Source organism: Dromiciops gliroides, chromosome 6, assembly GCF_019393635.1.
Source record: "Dromiciops gliroides isolate mDroGli1 chromosome 6, mDroGli1.pri, whole genome shotgun sequence".
In the NCBI taxonomy this organism is placed as follows: domain Eukaryota; kingdom Metazoa; phylum Chordata; class Mammalia; order Microbiotheria; family Microbiotheriidae; genus Dromiciops; species Dromiciops gliroides.
In genome coordinates, this window is record NC_057866.1 from 192,745,655 (window position 1) to 192,770,393 (window position 24,739).

General features: G+C 33.8%; 1 protein-coding gene and 1 pseudogene across 2 annotated transcripts in view; both read left to right on the plus strand.

Annotated features, from left to right (window-relative positions):
• Positions 1-23,082, plus strand: part of LOC122730899 — an 82,754-nt pseudogene extending 59,672 nt beyond the window's left edge.
• Positions 1-24,739, plus strand: part of GALNTL6 (polypeptide N-acetylgalactosaminyltransferase like 6) — a 1,532,830-nt gene that overhangs the window by 451,904 nt on the left and 1,056,187 nt on the right. The window lies entirely within an intron of this gene.

Consider the following 24,739-nt stretch of genomic DNA (forward strand, 5'->3'; position numbering starts at 1 on the left):
TCTGTCTATCAAAAGAAAACTTACACAATTCTGAACAATGCATGAAGAAAATAAACCTCACCTATCAGAAAATATCAAGATTTTACCTTCCATACTATTTCATCTGAATAAAGATTACTTAATATTTATTATTCTATGTCTTCATTCTTTGTCTTTGTAAAGATGATATTAAAATACTTCACTTAAAAATTAATTTAATGATTTTAGTGGAGGGAAAAATAGCAGTTAGTGATTCCCTCCGCATATAGTCATGGTGTGTTATTGGTGTGTTGCTCACAAGACTGTAATATTTACTTGTCTCTTTCAAGCATCCAAATGGCACCTTTTATTGCTATTATTTTGCTTTCTGTCTCCATTTAGAATTTCAACTGGGAGGGATTAATGAAATTTAATGGTACCTAATGACATAAATATTTTTACTTTCACATATTACTCTGCGAGATTTAAAATTGGATATAAGAGCATTAAACTCCCCCTTTAACTTTTCCCTTATATGTCTCCTAGACCACTAAGAAAAAGAAGCCTCTGAGCTTTTTTATTGTTTGGGAATTAATTAGACAACAAAAGTTGATACCAGTTAGGGAAATAGGAAAGTAGAAATACAAATGAATAATCTTAGATCTAAGCTTAGTCTCTATTCCATTATAAAACTCACCGAATCCCCAAACTGCCTGCCAGGCCAAGAACCAGAACCGACCACCAAACGCGTGTGCCGCCACCACTGAGAAGCCAGAGTGAGAGATAACTTCTGTTCCACTCTCAGTTTTAAGTTGGCATCCCAGAAGTACGGCATGCTTGGCCACAGTGTGCTTGGCAAGCTCTCCAGGCAGCAGCAGGCACACCGCCATTCATGGTGGTCTCCTCCCCAAAAGGGCGGTCCTTCAAAAGCCACTTCAGTAGCATGCGCTCAACTCTCAAATGATTACGCTAAAATTTCTGATTTTTGCCACAACTCTGATGATAAAAACAAACAAAAATATTTATTAAGTTATATCTCACCATCTGGGTAATTTAAATCTTTTGTTATTGTCATATCTTTTTACTAATTCATTTAGAAAATTCCCATTAAAAACATGTATGCCTTTCATTGATCTAAATTAAGATATCAATATCAATAAATTAATTTAAATTGTATACTTAATTCTGATATCTTAATATAAGTGTTTTTGTAACATATACCTTGATGAAAATGTTTCTGTCTCTTTTTATCTTAATTTAAATACTTTCTATGATAACACCCCTTTTACTCTCTACCCTACCTTTAGTTATAATATACCTTTATGTGCAAGAGTCTATATTCTTAAAAGAGAGTGCTAAACAAAAACAAAAACAACAAAACAAAACAACAAAACAATGGGGGCATCTAGGTGGCACAGTGGATAAAGCACTGGCCTTGGATTCAGGAGGACCTGCCTTCAAATCAAGCCACAGACACTTGACTCTTACTAGCTGTGTGACCCTGGGTAAGTCACTTAACCCTCATTGGCCTGCAGAAAACATAAAACAAAGACAAAAACAAACAATCAAACAAAATGTGCTGATTTGACTTTCTATTTTTATATATTAGTTAACCAGTCATCTTTATACATAAAGGGAAATCTTATAGTCCTCACATGGCCCTGCGAATTATCTTTAATTTTTTTTAATTTAGATTCAACCACTGATATTTCTGTAGATAGACCCAAAATGTCAGAGTAGAGAAAGCACTCAGATGAGCTTTCCCAACATTCTACTCCAAATTACTTTAAAATTATATTTCAAATTTAATTCTAGAGTGACAGAAAGATGAGAGTGAGAATTTTTTTTTCCAGTCCAAGACAACTTAAGAGGTCTGGGAGAGAAATCTCTTATGGTGGGGTGGGGGTGGTGGGGGGAGGGTTGACCAAAAGCTCACCTGGATGTCATACCTGATGCCATCATCTGGTAGCTATAAATTCAAAGAAGCTTTGGAAGCTCTCAAGAAAGTAAAAGAAACTGATCAGAAAGAGATTACAGAAAACTCCTGTGCTAGCAATGGAAGCAGGACCAGGAACTCTTTGGAAACTCCGTTGTCTATATGCAATTGTGAATAATGCCTCAGGGACAGAAAAGAGTACTTTCAGTCAAAAGGGAACACAGGCCCTGAAGTATTGATTTTGGTTATAAGGGAAAGGGGACCCTGGGGAGCAACATCAATTGTCATGCCAAGGGATAAGACCATAGTTCAGATGAGAAAAACAGTGCCCATACCTCTCCATAGATCACACCATTTTACAAGGACCAAAAACTTCTAAACTTCCAGAACTAGCTGTAAAAAAAGCAATGTAAAAAAAAAAAAAGCCTGAAGCTAGAGATAGTGCCCCTCTCACCTTCACACTGGGAACAGAGCCTAACTTTAATCTAAACTTGAAAAGCAAGAAATTGGATGTGAAAATGAGCCAACAAACAAAAAAAGAACCTGATCATGAAAAGCTACTATTGTGAGAGTGAAGATCAAGACAAACTCAGAAAAAGACAATGAAGTCACATCAGCTTCAAGCAAAACCACAAAAGAAAAAAAAAATGATTCAAACACACCTGTGAAATGGACACAAGCAAAACAAAAATTTGTTGAAGAGCTAAAAATGATTTTCAAAATCAAATAATAGTGGTAGACAAAAATTAGGTAAAGAAATTAAAGCAAAGGAAGAAATCTATGAAAAGACAATTAATGGTTTTGTTAAAGGAGCAAAAAATTACTGAAAAATAACACCTTAAAAAGCATAATTGGCCAAATCGAAAAAAGACATGTAAAAACTCACAAAAGAAAAGAAATCCTTAAAAATTAGAATTGGGCAACTGGAAGCTAACTTCATGAGAATTCAGGACAAAATAACACAAAGTCAAAATAATGAAAAATAGAAAAAAATGTGAAATATCTCATCAAAAAACAAAAATTAAACTAAAACAGACCAAGGAGAGCTCATTTAAAAATGCCCGTAGCTATCTTAGAGCCATTGTCAAAGAAAGACCATAGATATCATATATTAAGTAATTATCAAATAAAACTTCTTCCAATCTCCTATAACCAGAAGATTAAAATAGAAATTGAAAGAATCCACTGATCACCATTTAAAATAGATCCCAAAGTGAAAACTCCCAGGAATGTCATAGCCAAATTCCAGATCTTCTAGGGCAAAGAGGAAAATAATTGAAGTAGCCAAACAGATACTATTCAAATCCTGAGGAGCCAAAGTCAAGATCACATTGCATTTTGCAGGTACCACATTAAAAGGAAAAAGGGCTTAAAGTATGATATTATTGAAGACAAAGGATCTGGGATTACATATAAGGATAACATACACAGAAAAACTGAGTATAATCCCCAAAGAGAAAAATCGACATTTAGTGAAAGAGAATACTTTCATGATTTCCTGATTAAAAGAACAGAGTTTAAAAAATGAAATATATATATATATATATATATATATATATATATAGAGAGAGAGAGAGAGAGAGAGAGAGAGAGAGAGAGAGAGAGAGAGAGAATGAATTTGACTTTCACATGCAAGGCTCAAGGGAGGCATAAAAAGGTAAACATGAAAGATAAATCATAAGGGGTTCAATAATGTTAAACTGTTTACCTTTCTTTATGGGAAAATCATTTAACTTCTAAATCTTTGTGATTATTAAAGCAATTAGAAAGATTCTACATAGAGGGCATGGAGTTGAATTAATTATTTTAAGATCATGTAAAAAAATTGTAAGGGCCACATTTAATATGGGAAGAGTTAATTGGGTGGCTCGCCTTAATATTGGGTAAGAAAAGAAACAGACTCTTTCAAAAACAAAACAGGTTTATTAATGGGAACAAGTTTAAAACACTATCTGAATCAAACAAGTTACATTAATAGAACTAGAAACAATGTATAAATCTCTGTTGTAAAAAAGGCCCCAGGCACCCCAACCTGCCTCTAGCCCAGCTAGATCCAAAGAACTACTTTTGCCTCAAAAACACTCAAAACCACAAACTCACCAATACCCAAAATCTGCAGCTTTAAGGATAATCAGCTGTGCAGTCTCTTCTGTTTTTTCTGGAGCTCAAACACCAGTACCTCCACTAAAATGTCTGCCTTCTTTCCCTTTTTCCCTCAGAACTCTCTCCTAACTGCCTATTTTTCTAACTCCTCTAACTGACACTAAACTGTATCACTAACTGACTTTTCCACAGGAAGGGGAAGGGTGTTTCTCAGCCATGCTGAGTCTCTGATTGGCTCAACACACCCACATGGACTGTCCTCATTATAATCTAGCCAGACCCATGTAGGCGTGGGAAAGCTATTAGAGGAAGGCATAGTTACTTAGTTTCAATAAATGTTCCCTGTGGTCAGAGCTCCGCTTGTTTGTCCAATTATCTCCCAAAGTACATACCCATCCTCTCTTAGGTTTTTCAAGCTTACATTTTTTTTCAGTCTGACCATAATAAAGCAAGGATAGGGTCATGAAAACCCCAAATGACAATTAATTCCTTGCAAAATTGATAGGTGAGAAAGAGGTATGTCCTGTGATAAAGGAGAGAAAGAATATCTAAAGTATCTCATATAAAAAAGGCACGAAAAGAAGAGCTTTACAATAGATGGGGAAATGGGGGGGGGGATTTGAACTTATATCTAAATTGGATCAAAGAGATGCAATATATACATGTATTCATTTGGTAATAGAAATACATTTTAGCCAACAGGGAGGTTGGAGGAAAGGGAATAGGTGCAGGGAGATAATAAAAGGGAGGGCAGATAAAAGAAGGCAGAGGTCAGAAGCAAAACAGACTTTAGAGAAGAGACAGAATAAAAAGAAAAATCAACAGAAGAAAATGGGATGGAAGGAAATGAAAATTTAATAATCATAACTGTGACTGTGAATGGGAGAAAAAAAACTCACTGACAATAGAAGCAGGAAAAAGAGTGAATTAGAAACCAGAATTCAAAAATATGTTGTTTAGAAGAAATATACTTAAACCAGAGAATTACACAGTTAAAATAAAAGGTTGGAGGAGAAATTGTTATGCTTCAGCCAAAGTAAAATGTGCAGTGGTAGCAATCATTATCTCAGATAAAGCAAAAGACATAATTAAAATGTATAAACAAGAAGATTACAACTTGCTAAAAGCACCATACACAATAAAGTAATACCAATACTAAACATATATAGTATGTACCAAATAGCATATCATTGGTTTTTTTTAATGTTAATTAAAGGAGGAAAGGAACAATAAAGCAATAATAGTGGGGTACCTCAACATTTTCCTCAGAACCAGATAAATCTAACCACAAAATAAATAAGAATTCATAAAAATTTGAAAAAAAGTTATATATGATATACCCCTAGAAATAATTAAATGGAAATAGAAAGGAGTTTACTTTTTTCTCTCAGTTGTAGATGGAACCTTCACAAAAATTGACCATTTATTAGGTGAGATAAAACCTCACAACCAAATGAAGAAAAGCAGAAATATTAAATACACCCTTTTCAGATTATAATGCAACAAAAATTGCATTTAATAAAGGGCTATAGAATCATAGACTAAAAATTACTTTGAAACTAAGTAACCTAATCCTAAAGAATGAGTGGATCAGAGAAGAAATGATAGAAGCAATCACTAATTTCATTAAAGAGAATGATAAAAATGAGACAATATTTGAAAATTTGTGGGATGCAGCCAATCAGTAGTTAGGTGGAAATTTATATCTCTAAATAAGTACAACAATAAAAGGGAAAAAGAGCAGATCAATGAAGTGGGCCTATGAATAAAAAAAAATACAGGAAAAAGAATAATTTTTAAATCCCCTATTAAACACTAAAATGGAAATCCTGAAAATCAGGGACAAGATTAATAGCAGTGAAAGTAAAAAAAAAAATCATTGAATTAATAAGTAAAAGTAGGAGCTGGTTTTGTTTTAAAAATAAAATAGGTAAATCATTGGTTAATTTGATTTAAAAAATTAAGATAAAAGAAAACAATGGGAGAAAGCACCATCAATGAAGATATAAAGATACAATCAAGACAATGATTAGGTATTATTTTGTGCAATTATATGGCAGTAGCATTGTCAATTCAAGAGAAATGTATGGATATTTACAAAAAATGTAAACTGCCCAGATGGACCGAAAATGAAATGGAATACATTGATAACTGTAACAATAAGGTCCCTAAAAAAAAATTTCCAGGACTAGGTGGATTTATAAGTGAATTTACCAAACATTTAAGGAAAAAAAAATTTCAATATTATGCAAATTATTTGAAAACATAGCTAAATAGTCCTATTAATTTCCTTTTATAACACAAATACTGTTTTCCTACCTAAACCAAGGAGGACAAAATTAGAGAAAATATAATACAAATAAATTCCCTTAATGAATATTGTTACATAAAATTTTAATAAAATATTTGCAAGGATTTATAGAAATATATAACAAAGATCATACACTATGGCTAGCTGTTATGTATACCAGTTAGGCTGGGCTAGTTCAGTATTAGGAAAACCATCAGCATAATTGACAATGTCAATAACAAACAAAAGAAAAAAACAACAACCCCAAAATACAATTACCATATCAAAAGATTAAAAAAAGCTTTTGACAATGTACAATACCCTTCCTATTAAAAAAAAAATGGGGGGGGGGCGCAGCTAGGTGGTGCAGTGGATAAAGCACTGGCCCTGGATTCAGGAGGACCTAAGTTCAAATTCGGCCTCAGACACTTGACACTTACTAGCTGTATGACCCTGGGCAAGTCACTTCACCCCAATTGTCCCGCAAAACAAAACAAAAAATAGGAAGCATAGGAATCAATGGAACCTTTATTAAAATAAGTACTATCTATCTAATACCAAAAGAAAGCATAATCTATAATGGGCAACAATTTACAGCCTTCCCAGTAAGATCAGGGACAAAGGAAAGATATCCATTAGCATTGCTATTATTTTATATTATATTAGAAATGGTAGCTATAGAATAAAGCAAGGAAAAGAAATTGAAGGAATAAAAATAGGCATTGAGGAAACAAAATTATAACTTTTTACAGATGATATGATGGTATGTTTAAAGAACCCTAGAAAATCAACTAAAAGTCTAGTTGAAACAATTACCAGCTTCAGCAAAGTTGCGTGATATAAAGTAAACATACATATGTCATCAGAATTTCTAAAAACTACCAACAAAGCCCAACAAAAAGATAGAAAGAGATATTACATTTAGAATAATTGCAGATAATATAAAACACGGGAGTCTACTGACTAACAAAAAACCAGGTATTATATGAACACAATTACAAAATACTTTTCATATAAATAAAGACAGAACTAAACAAGTGGAGAAATATCAATTGCTCATGGGGAATCTGAGTCAATAGGATGGATAATATTGAGATAAATTTACATATATATATATATAATAACTCTATCCTAGTTAATTTACTGATTCAGTACCATGACATTTAAACTATCAAAGAATTATTTTATAGTAATAGAAAAAATAATAATTCATCTGAGGAAACAAGAGGTCAAAAATGTCAAAGGAATCAATGAAAAATGTGAAGGAAGACAGCTTAGAAGTTCCAGATTTCAAACTATATTACAAAGTGGTAATTATCCAAACAATTGGGTACTGATTAATCAATAGACTTCTGGATCAGTGGAACAGATTAAGTATACAATACATAGGAAATATGCTGAAAGGGTTATAAAACAGTGCATACCCTTTAAGACAATGGTACCACTACTATATCTGTATCCCAAAGAGATCAAAGAAAAGCAAAAAGATCATACCTATAGAAAAAATATTTATAGTAGCTCTTATTCTGGTGGCAAATAATTGGTAATTGAGGGGATGCCCATCAATTCGAGAATGGTTGGACAAGTTCTATTATGTGATTGTGATGGAATACTATTGTGCTCTAAGAAATAATGAGCAGGATGGATTCAGAGAAACCTGAAAAGAATTACGTGAACTAATATGATAATGAAGTCAGCAGAACCAGCAGAACATTGCACACAATTATAGCAATATTGGAAGCATGATCAACTGTAAATGACCTGGCAGCTCTGATCCAAGACAGTTCCAAGAAAGATGATCCAAAACAATTCCAAAAATCTTATTACGAAAAATGCTATTCAGCTCCAGAGAAGGAACTGATGAACTCTGCAGATAAAAAGAAACTTTACTTTATTTTTTCTTATTTTCTTGTTTTTTCTGTTTTCTTTCGCAACATAGCTAATATGGAAATAGGTATCATGTGACTTCACATGTACAATTGAGATAAATTTGCTTGCCTTTTCGAAGAGGAGGTAGAGTCAGGAGGGAGGCAGAGAATTTGGATCTCCAAAATTGTAAAATCATTATTAATGTTTTTATTTATTTGGGTAATATTTAACAAAACAAATGTATAATATATATATATACATATGTATATATACACATACATATATACATATATGTTTTAAAAGAATCAATGCTGATATTCTCTCTCCTGTTGATAAAAAAGACTGTTAGTTAAGTTAGTGACATAGAAGTGAAATAAATTTTTCTTCCTATTTAGTTTCTTTGAGCTACTTTATTATAAAATTTATTTATGTAATCCTTATGCAAATTTTATTTCACTTATAATAGTTTGATTATTTCTAACTTCTAAACCAAATGGGATTTTTTGTTTGGTATGTCTCACTACGACGGCCTTCATCACAATGCTAGTCCAATGTTACTAAACTTGACATTCCAATTGACACTACATTTTTTTAAACTGTAGCCTCCTACAGGTGAATCACCCATTAATAATTTCAAAAAGATGATGGTACAACTGCATGGTTGGCCAATCTCTTTTTAAAAAATCATGGGTTTTCATTTAAGAATTTAATAAATGCTTTTTTTCCCCTTCCTTATTTCTTTGTTATAAAATAGATAGACTTCAATCTAAGTACTAGTGACTGGGCAGGTGGAGTCTTAATTACTTTACTTTGTATACCAGAAAAATCAAGACCTCTTTGCAGTTTTTTTTAATTTTATATTTCCCTGACATAAATAAAAATATTTCTCTGATTACAGTCATCTCCTATTTATTATTGGATGTATATTTTGCATTTTGAACTCAGTATTTTGTAGATGGTATAATTAACATTCATTGACTTGACACCTCTTAAAATCCAGTCATCTTTTTTGATGTCATATGAATTCATAAAGTATACTTTTAAATGGGCAAATCAAAATAACTAAATTTAGAAATACAATGTAAAATATTTTTTATCCAAGAAGATTGAAAATTGAAGATGGGGCAGCTAGGTGATGCAGTGGCTAAAGCACTGGCCCTGGATTCAGAAGGACCAGAGTTCAAATCTGACCTCAGACACTTGACACTTATAGCTGTGTGACCTTGGGCAAGTCACTTAACCCTCATTGCCTTGCAAAAACCAAACCAAAACAAAAACAAAACAAAAAAAATTGAAGACAGAAAATGAAACTATCAATATAATAATAAAAATTAACAACAACAACAACAACAACTAGCCTTTACATAGCATTTTAAGATTTGCCATGTGTTTTTGAAATCATTTGATCCTCACAGTATCAAACCTGGAAGATAGTCACTATTATCATTATTTTAAAGATAAAGACACTGAAGTAGACAGGTTAAGTGATTTGTTCTTGGTCATCCAAATAGAAAGTGTCTGAGGTTAGATTTGAATGTATATCTTCCTGACTCCAAGTGCAGTGCTTTATCTACCATGCCTGCTATGCACTTCTATTGTTTGTGTTAACAACAAGAACAGAGGCACAATATTTGACTTGGAGGTTTTCATAGTGCTTCACATACAGGGTATTACTTCACCTCTTCTACATAAAATCTCTTTTACTGGAAGAACTTCTACCCTATGGCCTCTTCCCCTGATTAATGAGTTCTTCCTTGAAACCTCCATTTGAGGAATCATCTACAACAGCCAGGCTTATTTCAAACCAAACTCAGTCTAATATTGCCCATATAACTTCGCCATCTTGTTGTTCCTTACCTCCTCCACCATGCTTTTCAAGTTCAATATGAATTGTCAGTGTAAATTTAATATTTTTTCCTCAGTAAATATTTCTTTATTCCCCTATGAGAATATAAAGTTTTTGAGGACATTAACTCTCCTTTGGCTTTTGCTTGTATTTTCAGTGCTTAGTACATAATAATATGTCCATATTTATCTATCCCACAATAACCATATAAGATGATTCTGTTCTCGCTTTCAGTATACAATTGAAAAAACCAGGGCAGATAGAGGTGTAAGGCCTTCACAAGAGTAACACAGCTACTAAATATTTGAACATGGAACCAAACTGAGGTTTTCCAGATTCCAGCTCCAATGTTCTTTCTATTTTATATAACAATGAGCTGACACTGGTAGTAATGGGCTCAGATTGAAGAAACGGGTAAGAATCCCAAGACTACTGTTGACTGTGTGACCTTGGGCAAATCATTTCACTTCACTGAGCCCCATTTTACATTTTTGCACATAGGTATGATACTTTTATTCATTACTTTGCATGGATATCATGAAGAAGGAGCTTTGTAAACTTGAGAACCATATAATTGTAAGCTAGCATGTGAAAATATGGTTGGGTTGTGAATCTTATTAGAGAAGGTAGTACTTAAAGTAATGGTCTATGAATCCATTTAAGTATAATTGTTATAACTGTCTACCTAATGATGGGGAAATAAAGTAGCAGTATATCACAGAAGAGAATTAGTTTTGTATATAGGACATATGGGTTCTAGTATACTAACTCTATTTTGAACAAGTTGTTTAGTCTTCAATTATTTCATCTTTCTGGACTTCAGTTTGTTTCTCTGTAAAATAAGAGATGACTTCTATTTTTATCTGGTAAATAACTTTCTTAGTTGATTCCTCCCTTTAATCTTTGACACTATGAGGTTCAATGGGTAAGCATGACTCTATTTGTTATGCATAAAGTAGAAGCATTTTTCATTAATTTTGCTTTTTAAAAGATATTTCCTATTAAACATTTTAATAAGCTACTGAATGGATCTTTCAAATACATCAACAATAGTAAAAAATATCACTAATTATCTTCACGTCTTATGAGAAAAAGTCCAATCTTTAATTTGAAGCTTGACTTTAACAAATGAAACCAAAAGCATCTTAAGTGGATGATAAAAATAGTAAAATATTGAAAGCTACCTGGTTTATTCAAGGCAGGTTGATTTACCTAACTGATAATGTGTTAAGGGAGAGAAAAGGACCAAATAGAGTATATAAGAGAAAGAGGGAGCTCCAAGTTTTCCTCAGTAGCCACAATATGGCTGCTGGGATAGGATCCCCAGAAAATCTGAGACCCTTTGGCTCTATGTATTCCAAGCCAATGACAAGCATATTCCTGATTAACTTATAATGGTATATATTATCATATGACTACATTGATCCACAAAATGATTTTATGTGATCCAACATCTCTGGTCATCAGTGTTTTCTTTCTTTTTTTCCCTTTCCCTTTCTTACTTACATGCAAATAGATAATGGCATTATCAACCCGGCCATAATTTATAACATCTGACATCTTTCTTTTGTTATGTTAGGTTTATGATTTCAAGGAAAAGAGATCAAACCTTACACTGAGTTTTTTCTACCTACAGGGTTTATTGAATAATATATAAATGATCTGGACATATTCATTTGAACAAGAAAGGTACAAGCTGAAAGTATCCCCTCACTTCACTGAGTCTTTATTTTGACCTAATTTTAAAAGTGAAGCTGGGGGCAGCTAGGTGGCGCAGTGGATAGAGCACCGGCTCTGGAGTCAGGAGTACCTGAGTTCAAATTCGGCCTCAGACACTTAACACTTACTAGCTGTGTGACCCTAGGCAAGTCACTTAACCCCAATTGCCTCACTTAAAAAAAAAAAAAAGTGAAGCTGTATGGATACATAACTAAATCCCAGGCAATAGGTCCAGTTCTGGATTCCAAATGATTCTGGATGTAGTGAAAGTGTGAAGGAATTGGAGGATTTTATACTAAGATAAGCAATCTAGAATGAGTAAACTCCAGCTTCCTCTCAATAGTCCAATTTCAAATAAGAGATCCTGTAGTACTTGGTAGCATGAATGAGTACTCACCTCAAAAGCATGAGCCCTGAGTTTAAATCCCAGTTCTGCAAATCAGTCTGTGTGACCTTGGTATACATTTTTTACCTTCAATCACTCGGAATTTTGAGTAGAGATCAAAACTACTTCATTAATCCAATGTGAAATTGAATCACAGTGTTAATATAATTAAAAACAGAATAAATGACTCAAACCCCCATTAAAATCTTATTCTAGTGCCTTGTTGTGCCATGTAGTGGTAGTCTGCTTCCTTAAAGTCTACATCTATGAATCACCTTGCTGTTGTAGTGCCTAGCAAACTGAACTTGCCCAACAATGGATTGGGTGTCTGGTTAGCAACATGCATAAAAGTTCATAATGAAATAGCTATCTACCACACAATATTTGTTTTTAGCTACCCAGACTCATATCCAGAAATTCAATGGCTAGGATCTGTGTTGGCCATAAAATATTAGAGCAGGATGGCAATTGACATATTAATTTAATACATATATTAAGGTGCATTGCATCAAGATAAAAAATGTAATATAGGTAACTCATTTGACCTAATGATCCAGAAATATTGACAAATGTACTCATATAAAACTAGCACCAAGTTCACCATTTCCAAGTGAGTCAGAAAGAGGGTTCCTTATAAAGCCACTCTATTTGAAATTTTAACAAGACTGAATAAGGATGTAAAGCTGTCAATTTGTTTAATTTATTTCCTTTCTTGAACAGCCTAAGGTGTTTTAAATGAAAGCCTATTAGAGAATGGAAATTGCTGCCTGATGCAAAGGCAAGAGCAGAATGCATTGAGAGGTCTTTTAATGACATATAAATTGGAACATCAGTAGCCTGCTGAGTAGAGTCAGTTCTTGTAGCTGAGCAAACTAGTCTGACTAAAGACTTCTTTTAATATATGAAATTTTCAGTCAGTCAGAGGCAAATGTGTATGCATATACACATAAACATACAATATAGGACATACATATTATATTTCTATATGCATATATGTATATATTTACATACATATATACATGAGAATATTCTACAATATTTTACTGAACAAAACAATGCCTTCTCTATATTAGATGCTCAATAAACATTTTTTTTTTGCAGGAATGGCAATGCTATTTTCTGAGTACATAGGCGTTTTTTTTAGTATGGAAAGGGAAATTAATCAGGTTTCTTATGCATGTAAATTCCTTCATGTGGCAAATCAATGTCTCTCCAAATGTGTGGTTTGGTAACAAATCAACATCTATAACAGGAAAGGAAACAGAAACCAGAAGGAAAATTAGGTTTGTGAATCTAAGATTTACTGAAATATCTATTTTAGAACTCACCCTTCACCTCATTATGAGCTAGAAATAGACAATGTCAGAGATCTTTGGAGATGGGAGAACAGAAAAAACAAATGAAGAGGGCTCTGCAATTTTCCCTTTTATACACAATTCTCCTCATGGTAAATTCTACACCATGTGTTAAATTCTTCATCATTTTCTTATTTTTCATAACTCTAGGGTAGAGGCTCATAACTTGTTGTCTAGAGACCATTAAGTGTCTATGGATACACTTTAGGGGGTTGGATTGTTGAATGAAAAACAAATTATACCTTTGTTTCAGGATGATTCATTTCCTTTTTATTTTATATTATGCATTTAAAAACATTCTGAAAAGAGGACCATAGATTTTATGAGAATGAGAGTAGGGATTATGAGTAACAATAACAAAATATTAAGGACACTTGTTCTGGGACAATGTTGGGAAGCACAATGTTATCTGATCAAAGATTTGGGGCCTTTGATCATTATAATTAGCTAAGAGGACAAAGGATCAAAAAAATGTCTGATTCATACCTTTGCTGGTTCATTGTGTTTCTCATCCTAGAGATAGGACTATGCATGGCCTTAATTGGAATTGAGAAACTTCCAGAGACCACCCATCTGTCCCAAAAGTAACCATATTTATGACGAGAATTTCTGGATTTAACTTCAGACCCTGATGAGCTAATTTCCATACTATAGGCACAGTAAGCATTAATATTTACTTATGACTTTTTGTTTGTTATTTCATATATGGGGGATGTCTGGCATCTATGAGTCACATGGAAATTACAAATGTCTGTATCTATATACAGGTATATGTATGTATTCCTAATAAACTCTGTCAATTTGTTTACATTTACAAAAGAAGAATGGAGTTAGCAGTTACAAAAATCCTAAATATCAAATACATACTTAAAAAAAAATATGAAGGGGGACAGAGCCAATATGGCGGAAGAAAGGCAGTGACTTATCTGAACTCTCCCCAAGACCCCTCCAAATACCTTCAAATAATGCAATAAGACAATTTCTGGAGCAACAGAGCCCACAAAAAGACAGGGTGAAATAATTTTCCAGCCAAAGACAACATAGACATTCTATAGGAAAGGTCTGTTATACCAGAGTGAGACAGTCCAGGAGAGGCTGCAACAGTGTAGACCCAGACCTAGCTCAGATCCAGCCACAGTCACAGCAAACCAGGAGTGGCAGCAACAACTTCTGGAACTCAGACCCCAGAAAGTAAGAGGGTCGAACAATTGGATAAAAGGAGATCACAGAGATCTCTTTGCTAGCACTGAGGCAGGCCTCTTTTGCTTTGCCCATCCTCAGGTCTAGGGGAGCACTAGGTCACAGTCTTGGGTGGTGGTCCCAGGTCAGAGGGGAGCACAGGCCCTCAAATCCAGCCTCAGACACTTGACAGTAGCTCTGTGACACTGGGTAAGTCACTTAACCCACATTGCCCTACAAAAATAAATAGATGATAGATACATAGATACATAGATAAAGACATAAATAGATAGAAATAAAAATAAAAAGTTCTCTGAAGAAAATAACTCCTTTAAATTAGGATTAGACAAATGGAAGCAAATGACTTTTTGAATAATGAAGAAACAATAAAGAAAAAGCAAAAGAAGGAGAAAAATAGAAGGCAATGTGAAAATCTCCTTGGGGGGAAAAAACTGACAAGGAAAAATAGATCCAGCAGAGATAATTTGAAAATTACTGGAATACCTGAAAGCCCCGATCAAAAAAAGAGCCTAGACATCATCTTCTGATAAATTGTGAAGGAAAATTGTCCTGATGTTATAGAACCAGAAAGTAAAACTGAAGTTGAAAGAATCCACTGATCACCTCCTGAATGAGATCCTAACAAAGGAACTGAGGGTAAAACCAAGAATCACATACCCAGCAAAACTGAATATAATCTTTCAGAGGCAAAATGAGAATTCACTGAGCTTAATAGAAAATTTGACTTTCAAATATAAGACTCTAGATAAGTATAAAAAGTTAAACAGGAAAAAAAATCATAAGGGATATTAAAAGGTTAAACTGTTTACATTCCTACAGGGGAAGATAATACTTGTAACTCATAAGCACTTTCCCATTATTAAGTCAGCTGGTTGGAGTATATTTAGACAGAGGGCACAGGTATGAGTTGAATATGAAGGAATATATCTTTAAAAATATGAAGTTAAGGGGTGAGACAGGAATGTACTGGAAGAAAGAGAAAGGGAGAGGTAGAATGGGATAAAGTAACATACAAAAGGATCAAGAAAAAGCTTATGGAGTGGAAGGAAAGATGGGGAAGGTGCTGGGGAATGAATGAACCTTATTCTCATCAGAATTGGCTCAAAGAGGGAAAGCATACACATTCAATTTAGTATAGCAATCTATCTTAACTTGCAGGAAAGTAAGAGGGGAAAGGATGGGGAATCAGCGATAGAAAGGAGGGCAAATTGGAAAATAAGGCAGTCAGAAGCAAAACACTTTTGAGGAGAGAGGGTGAAAGGAGATAGAGGATAGAGGAAATGTCAAGGGGAAAGAATAGAATGGAGGAAAATACAGTTAGCAATAGTAATTGTGAGAAGATTTTGAAGCAAGTTTTTTCTGACAAAGGCCTCATTTCTCAAACACATAGAGAACTGAGTCAAATTTATTAGGATGAGGGCCATTCCTAATTGATAAATTATTAAAAGATATAAAGAGTTTTCAGATGAAATAAGAAAAGCTCTCTATAGCCATAAAAAAGTTATCTGACTCAATATTGATTAGATTTATGCAAGTCAGGCAATTCTGGGGTATTACCTCATACCTGTTCAATTGGATAATAAGACAACAGAGGAAAATCACAAATTTTACAGGGGATATGGGGAAAATGAGACATTAATGCACTGTTGGTGGAGTTGTAAACTAATTCAAACATTCTGTCGAGCAATTCAGAACTATGACCAAAGGCCTATAAAGCCAGGCACACTACTAGGTCAGTATACAAAAAAAGATAAAACCCCAAAAGTTAAAGGATCTATATGTAAAAACAATACTATGGCAGCAATTTTCTGGTGCGAATAATTCAAAATTGAGGAGATGCCCATCAATTGGGGAATGGCTGAACAAATTGTGGAATGAGATTATGATGGAACAGCAATGTCCTTTAAGAAATGATTAGCAGGATGCTCTTAGAAAAACCTGGAAATACATACATGAGCTGATGCAAAGTGAAATATACTACATGCAAAGTAACGACAATATTGTAAGATGATTAGCTGTGAATGATTTAGTTATTCTCAACAGTACAATGATCCAAGACTACTCTGAAGGACTTATGAAAAATGTGATCCATCTCTATAGAAAGAACTGATGGGGTCTGAGTACAGATTGAAGCATATTTTTTCGTTTCTTTTTCTAAGTTATTTTTGTCTCTTTTCTTTCACAGTCTAATATGGAAATGTCTTGCATGATTACACATATAATTTATATTGAATTGCTTGTGTCTATAAGGGGAGGTAGGGTGGAAAGGGAGGGAAGAAAAGTATTTGGAACACAAAGTTTTAAAAATGGCTGTTGAAAATTGTTTTTAAATGTAATTGGGGGAATAATAAGAAGAGAATCATAAAAGGTATAAATGAAACATTATGGGATCAATTAAAGTATATACTATTTAGAGTGTTTTGCCACACTAACATGATGGATATGTGTGTGTATCTGTGTGTGTGTCTGTGTACAATAAAATCATGTGTATACTTCAGGATATTCAAGCCTAGTTTAAGTCAAAGTATATAGATGCGATCACATTTCTTCATAGTTTTTTAGGTTTGCTTCTAGTAAATGGGAGAAAAATCTAATGAGAACGATTTCTGTGATGTTATGATGGACTGTCCTTAGTGTAGGTACTCCATTGTCACTCATGGTGATGATTGTGAGTCATAAAAGTCTTTACATAATGTGCTATTGTTATCTTTATCATTCTATAATAATTCTATAGATGATCTAACAATTATATGTTACACATTTCTCTAAGTCTTTTAATATTTCAGGAATACCTATTAAGCACCCATGGTAGTCTATCTATGATGTTGTTATATGGAGAGTTCACCTCCATTTCAAATCATATGACTTCTTGATATGTCTTTTTTTCTCTGCAATCATTTGTATTTCTAAGTACATAAAAGATTTTTAGTTTATTTACTAACAAATTATAATTTGTTAATAATTTGTTATTAATATATAATAAATTCTTAATTCATTTATTAGTACACTCAATTCATTTTAATTTTTTAGTTTATTAATATATTCATGATTTATGAAATTCCTGGTTTATTAATGAATTGTTAGTTTACTTTTGGTTTATAAAATGTCATGGTTTATTTATTAATAAATTCTTAATTTATTATTGGCGATAAGAAGCCCCTTATTGTCTACCATGTTTCCTTTGATTACTCTTTTGTCCACGTGAAACTTTTTTATCTTCCTGAAACTATGTTCCATGATTGCATATAACAGAAATCACCATTAAGTATTAATGTTTAAAATTTAGTGCTTTGAAGGCAAGAATCGATTTGGTGTGATTGAGAAAAACTAATAATTTCCCAAATGCAATCTGCCTTATTTTCAACTTTCTTTTAATTTATAGGCCCAAACCAATGTTCATCTCTTATCTCTTTCCAAGAAAATTGAGCTAAACTTTAACTCTATGCACTATCATGAAGCTGAATGTCATACTCTAGGAAATAGGTATTCTTCATCTACTTATTCTTTGCAGTGTGAAGTATTATATTTTATCTTGAGTGTTTATAAATATCATTTATGAAGGGAAAACAGGTTTATATAAAAGCATAATTAATGTAGATTATTTTGAGATTATGAAAGTATAAGGTAGAAAAAATAGATAAAATGAAATTGATCTACTAAAATTGCTATAACAGACAATTCTAATTTTTGAGAATTGATTACAATTTGATTACAATCGAAACACCTTTGAACTATTAGAACCCAGAGTACTATGTAAGGAAGTACAAATCTCACACACACACACACACACACACACACACACACACACGATAATGGAACATGAATAAGCAGTTGAATTTGACTAAATATATATAAAGCTACTACATTTAGAGCAGCCAGTAACTCAGTGGATAGATCACTGGTCCTGGAGTCAGAAAGAAGTGAGTTCAAATCTAATCTCAGATACTTCCTAGATGGTCAAGTCACTTAACCTCTGATTGCCTGCTAAAATAGATTCACTGGAGAGAGAAATGGTAAACCACTCCAGCATCTTTGTCAAGAAAACCTCAAATCGGGTCATGAAGGGTCATCCATGACTGAAACAACTGAACAACAACAAATTAGAAAATTTTAGGCATATAGAAGGTATCCTTGATGAAAATATGGGAAGAAAATAGGGAAGTATTCAGAGTAGTAGAAAAATATTTTTCTCTCTTTTTATTACAAAAGAAAATATATTTGATTCAGTATAGCAATATATAGCCTTAATTGTTTTCTTTTTATCTCTTTTTAACTTTTTTTGGTTTTCTCATTTTCACTTTTTTATTTTACTTAATTATTTATTCAGTTAATATTTTTAAATGTAGTAGTTACACTTCTGTCTCCATCCATTCATTTTAATTTAATTTATTTTTAAAAAATTTTTGTCAGTTCCATGTAAAGGTAGTTTTCAACATTCATTTTTATGAGATGTAGAGTTCCAAATTTTTCTTCCTCCCTCCCTTTCCTCCCCCCTCCACAAGACATCAACCAATCAGATATAGGTTATATATGTACAATCCACAAGTACTCTTTTTTTTTTTTTTAGTCTGTGTTCAATCAGTGTCAGTTCTTTCTCTGGAGGTGAATCATATGCTTCATCATTAGCTCTTTGGGATTGTCTTGGATCATTGTATTACTGAGAGTAAAGTCATTCACAATTGCTCATAGAATAATACGGCTGTCACTGTGCACAAGGTCCTACTGGTTCTTCTCATGTCACTATACATTAGTTCATATGAGTCTTTCCAGGTCTTTTTCTGAAATCATCCTACTTGTCATTTCTTATAGCACAATAGTATTCCATTACAATCATATACCACAGCTTCTTCATTCATTCCCCAATCGATGAACATTCCTTTGATTTCCAATTCTTAGGCACCACAAAGAGTTTCTATAAATATTTTTGTACATTTTTTCCCTTTTCTCTTTTTCACAGTTACTATTATTAACTATTTCCCTCCATCCTATTCCCTTCCCCATGATATTTACTCTGTTATCTATCTTCTTTCACCCAATCCTTCTTCAAAAGGGATTTGCTTCTGACTGCCCCTCCCCCCAATCTGAACTCCCTTCTTTTGTCCCTCCCTCCTTATCCCCTTGTGTCCTATTTTCTTCCAGGGTTAGATAGATTATTCCACCCAATTGAGTGTGTATGTTCTTCCCTCCTTGAGCCAATTCTAATGAGATTAAGGTCTTTGATGAGTGTAAAGTTCATTTGCTGCCCTGCCCCTCCCCCATTTCTCCCTCCACTCCATAAACCCTTTCCTGTTTCTTTCATGTAGTATTTCACCCCATGCTACCTCTCCCCTTCTCCCTCCCCCAGTGCATTCCTCTCACCCCTCAATTCTACCCTAAAGATGTCATCATGGGGCAGCTAGGTGACACAGTGAACAAAACACCCACCCTGGACCCAGGAGAGTCAAATTTTCCATTCAGTTCAAGTCTTTTCATCACAGATATGTAAAAGTCTTTTTTTAATTCATGTCCCATTTTTTTCCTCTGAAAGATTATACTCAGTTATTCTGGATAGGTGATTCTTGGTTATAATCCCAATTCCTTTGCCCACTGGAATATCATATCCAGCAAAAATTGCTGTCATCACAGTCAATAGTTATTTCAATTATTTGCAGTGACAGGCCACCAAAGATGATGGGTAAATATCAGACCTAAATGTATTTCAAGTGATTAATGAGCCTATACCTGCTGCCTTGGCTTATGCATAGACACATCTGAAGACAAAACCAGTGATGTATATGACTTAGATGGTGGAACTTTTGATATTTCTATCCTGGAAATTGAGAAAGATATGTTTGAGGTGAAATCTACTATTGTGTTCACTTTCCTAAGATTTTTACTAGGCCTTGGTCTAGCACATTGTGAAGGAGTTTAAGGGAAAGATAGGAGTTGACCTGAGCAGAGATCACATGCCTCTTCAGTGGGTATGGGTGGCCCCTTTTAATATCAAATATCTTTTTCTGTGCAGACTGACATCAACTTACTATATTTGACTTTGGATGCTTCTGGGTCCAAGTCTGTAAAGATTAAATTAACTCAAAATTAGTTTGAGGTGATGATTACTAATATTATCAGGAAGACTATTGCCCTATTTCTGAATGCCACGCAGGATGCTGAAGTCAGAAAGAGCAATATTGAACAGGTCATCTTAGTTGTTGACATAATCAGAACATCCAAGGTTCTACAGACAGTGCAGGTAATCTTTTTTCAGGCTCCTAGTAAAGCTGTCAATCCTGATAAAGCTGTGGCTATTGGAACTGCCATGTAGGGAGGCATGTTAGCTGCTGATGTCATCAATGTGCTATTTCTGGATGTCACTTCCCTTTCTATGGGCACTGAGAAATTAGGAAGTGTTTTCATCAAACTAATTAATAGGAATGTAATTATTCAGACTAGGAAAAGGCAGGTATTTTCTACAGCTGTTGATGTTCAGACACAAGTGAAAATTAAAATCTTTCAGGGAGAGAACAAGATGGCTGCAGACGATAAGCTTCTTGAACAATTTACTTTGAATGGGATATTACGAGCCCCATGTGAATTTCCACAAATTTAAGTCACAGTTAACATTGAGGTTAATGGAAATGTAGATGTTTCTGCAAAGGATAAAAGCATAGGATGTTAACAACATGTTGTGATCCAGTCTTCTGGTGGGTTAAGCAAAGATAAGATTAAGAATATAGTCAAGAATGCAGAGAAGTATGTGAAGGAAGACAGGAGAAAAAAAGAACATGTAGAAGCTGACTTTGTGTCAGAAGACATTTATTTATTTATTCATTCATTCATTCATTCATTCATTCATTCATTTGTTTGTTTATTTGTTTATTTATTTATTTATTTTAGTGAGGCAATTGGGGTTAAGTGACTTGCCCAGGATCACACAGCTAGTAAGTGTAAAGTGTCTGAGGCCGGATTTGAACTCAGGTACTCCTGACTCCAGAGCCAGTGCTCTATCCACTGCACCACCTAGCTGCTCCCAGAAGACATTTATTATATTGAAACAAAGATAGAAGAATTCAAAGACCAGTTTCCACCAGATGAATCCAATGGACCAAAAGAAAAAAAAATCTCTAAAATGAGACAGTTCTTGGTTCACAACAGAAGACATCAAGCAGGCAGCATCTACTCTCCAAAAAGCTTCATTTCTTTGAAATGGCATATAAAAAGATGGCATCTGAGGGAGAATGCTCTGGAAGTTCTACTTCTGTGGAATAGAAGGGAAATGAGAAGGAGTGAAAGCAACAATATCACCTGTTAACCTTCACTAGAGCAGAAATTTGAAATAAAGCATTTATGGAGCTTGGGTACAAAGGATCACAAGGACCTTCCTGTGCAGAAATGGGCAACCTTCATTCTTACTGCAGTTTTGGAGTATTACATATATAATATTTTAATGTATACATCTAGTGAGTATATTAGCTAAATTATCATTTAATGAAGAATTCAGATAATACAAAGTTCTCAATGTTTATCCCCAGCCTATCTTTAATTTTTCAGCTGCATGTAAAGGGGAGGGGAAAGATTCACTGATCATTATAAAGGCTTGAAAATAATAAAAATAAAATAAATTAAAAGACTAATCCTAATTTTTCATAAAACTCAACTTTAAAATTTAAGTCAATTCATTCAGTCAATTAACTTATATTTATTATGCAACTACTATGTGTTAAACACTGGGAATCAAGGAAAAGCAAAAGAGAGTTCCTGCTGTCTCAAGGAACTTCTAGTCTAATGGGGGAAACAACTATCTACAAACAAAGTGTCTAAGATACATTGGAGATTATCAATGGAGGAAAGGCACCCAAACTAAGGGAGATTAGAAACATTTCTTTCAAAAATTGTGACTTTAGCTGAGATTTGAAAGGAGCCACAGAAATTAGGAGCTCAAGGTAAAGAGGGAGAGAGTTCCAGGCATGGGAGACAGGAAGCAAAATTGTTTAGCATCAAGGGATGGATTGTCTATGGGGTAATAAAAAAAGTTGAAGAAGTCCTGCTGTATACAAATGTTATCACTCCTGACCTCTTTTTACCTAAGACTTTTTTTTTTACGTGATCCCCAGTATATAGGTATAGAAAATAAGTATACATAACTGTTTACTGTTGCCAAACTTTTCATGATCACCACATTCAATTACACGACCTCATAGGCTACAGAGCTTAGCACAGTGCCTGACACATACTAGGAACTTAATAAATGCCTGTTTCCTTTCTACCTTCCTTGACTCTTGCAATGGGTAAAACAGAAATAGGAATCATTTTTCCATGTGAGAGAACTACATCAAAGATCATATGCAAATCATAAAAAGAAAATCATTTCAGTGAAATTTTCAAAGGTCTCTTTTGCTCAACAGTTTGTTCTTCCTAAAAGTGATTGTTGACAGCGAATAAAGGAATTGAAACTACCCTCTGGAAGAATTGATTATATATTGCAGCTCACTCTTGCATGTATCAGAGAGTGAGTATGGCTTAGATGCTTAATGCAGAGCATACAGTGATCTAAGGCTTTATGGGGGATGTGCCACCTGAGTTGAGCTTTGAAGAAGATAAGTATTTCAATGGGAGGTAATGGAGAGAATATGTGTATAATAGGCCTGAGGGAGAATCTCTGTGTATAATTCAAAGGCTGGACAAGCCCAGGGGAGATCTGGTTTTCTAGTATACCTGTAAAGTAGAATGAAATAGGGTAATAATGGGGAGGAAGGAATACTAGAAAAATGGGTTGAAACCATACAATATGAATTAGTCAATGAATATTTATTAAACACCTGCTATGAGTCTTTGTTTTAAATTCTAAGGATACTAGACAGAAAATAGTCCTTACTATCAAGGTGCCCACAGTCTCGACATGTAGACAAGAAAAAAAAATGTGTAAATTAGTTATATACAGAATAAGTTGTAGGGGGTTGTTAAATGGAAAGGGGTAAGATCCTAGAAAATTGGGGGGGGGAGGAGAAACTGATAATAGACAGTTATGAGAGACTGTGAATGCCAGGAAGAGGATTTTATATTGTATAATAAGGACAATAAGGAGGTGCTGGAGTTTATTGAATAAGGTGATGATATAGTTGGACCTGCATTTTAGTGAGATCAATTTAACAACTAAGTGGAGGGAATACTGGAATGGAGCCAGACTTGAGGAAGTGAGACCAACCAGAAGGCTAGGAAAAGTTTAGGTGTGAAGTATTAGACTTGGTAATAGATTAGGTGGGGAGGTTGAGAGAACATTAGGAGTCAAGGGGGACACCTCAGTTGTGAGTATGTGTACCTGGAAGGAAGATTGGGTCCTCCAAAATAATAGGAAAGTTCAGAAGAGATGAAGCCTTGAGCCAAGGAAAGGGTGAATAATGAGTTTAATTTTCAATATGTTGACTTTAAGATAGCTATCTATGTATCTATATATGGATAGCTATCTTAAAATATGTGTGTGTGCATGTATATACAGACATTTAATAAATGGATTGTTAATAGAAGGCGAATTTATGTTTTATCCTATAATAAATGGGAAGCCATTGAAAGTTTTTGAACAGGAGAATGACATAATTAAACTTTTTCTTTAAGTAACTCAGGAGGCAATGATATCAAAAGAAAGCCTAGATAGACAGACAGATAGACAGGCAGATGATAGGTAGATAAATAGATAGATAGATAGATAGATAGATAGATAGATAGATAGATAGATAGATAGATAGATAGATAGATATTGGACACGAGCCCTAGACAAATTCCTTGAAGAGCTAAAATGATGATAAAAATAAAATAAGAGTGGCAAAGGAAAATGGGGGAAATGTAGAAATGTAGTATAATTACAAAAAGTTAATAATTTGGTAAAAGAAGCACAAAAATGCTGACAAAATTGACACAAAACAGAATAGGTCAAAAGGAAAAAGAGGCACAAAAATGCACTGATAAAAATAATTCCTTAAAAACATAACTGGCCAAGTGGAAAGAAGTACAAAAGCTCAGTCAAGAAAACAATTCCTTAAAAATTAGAATTTGATAAGTGCAAGCTAATGACTCTATAAGGCATTAAAAAACAATAAAATGA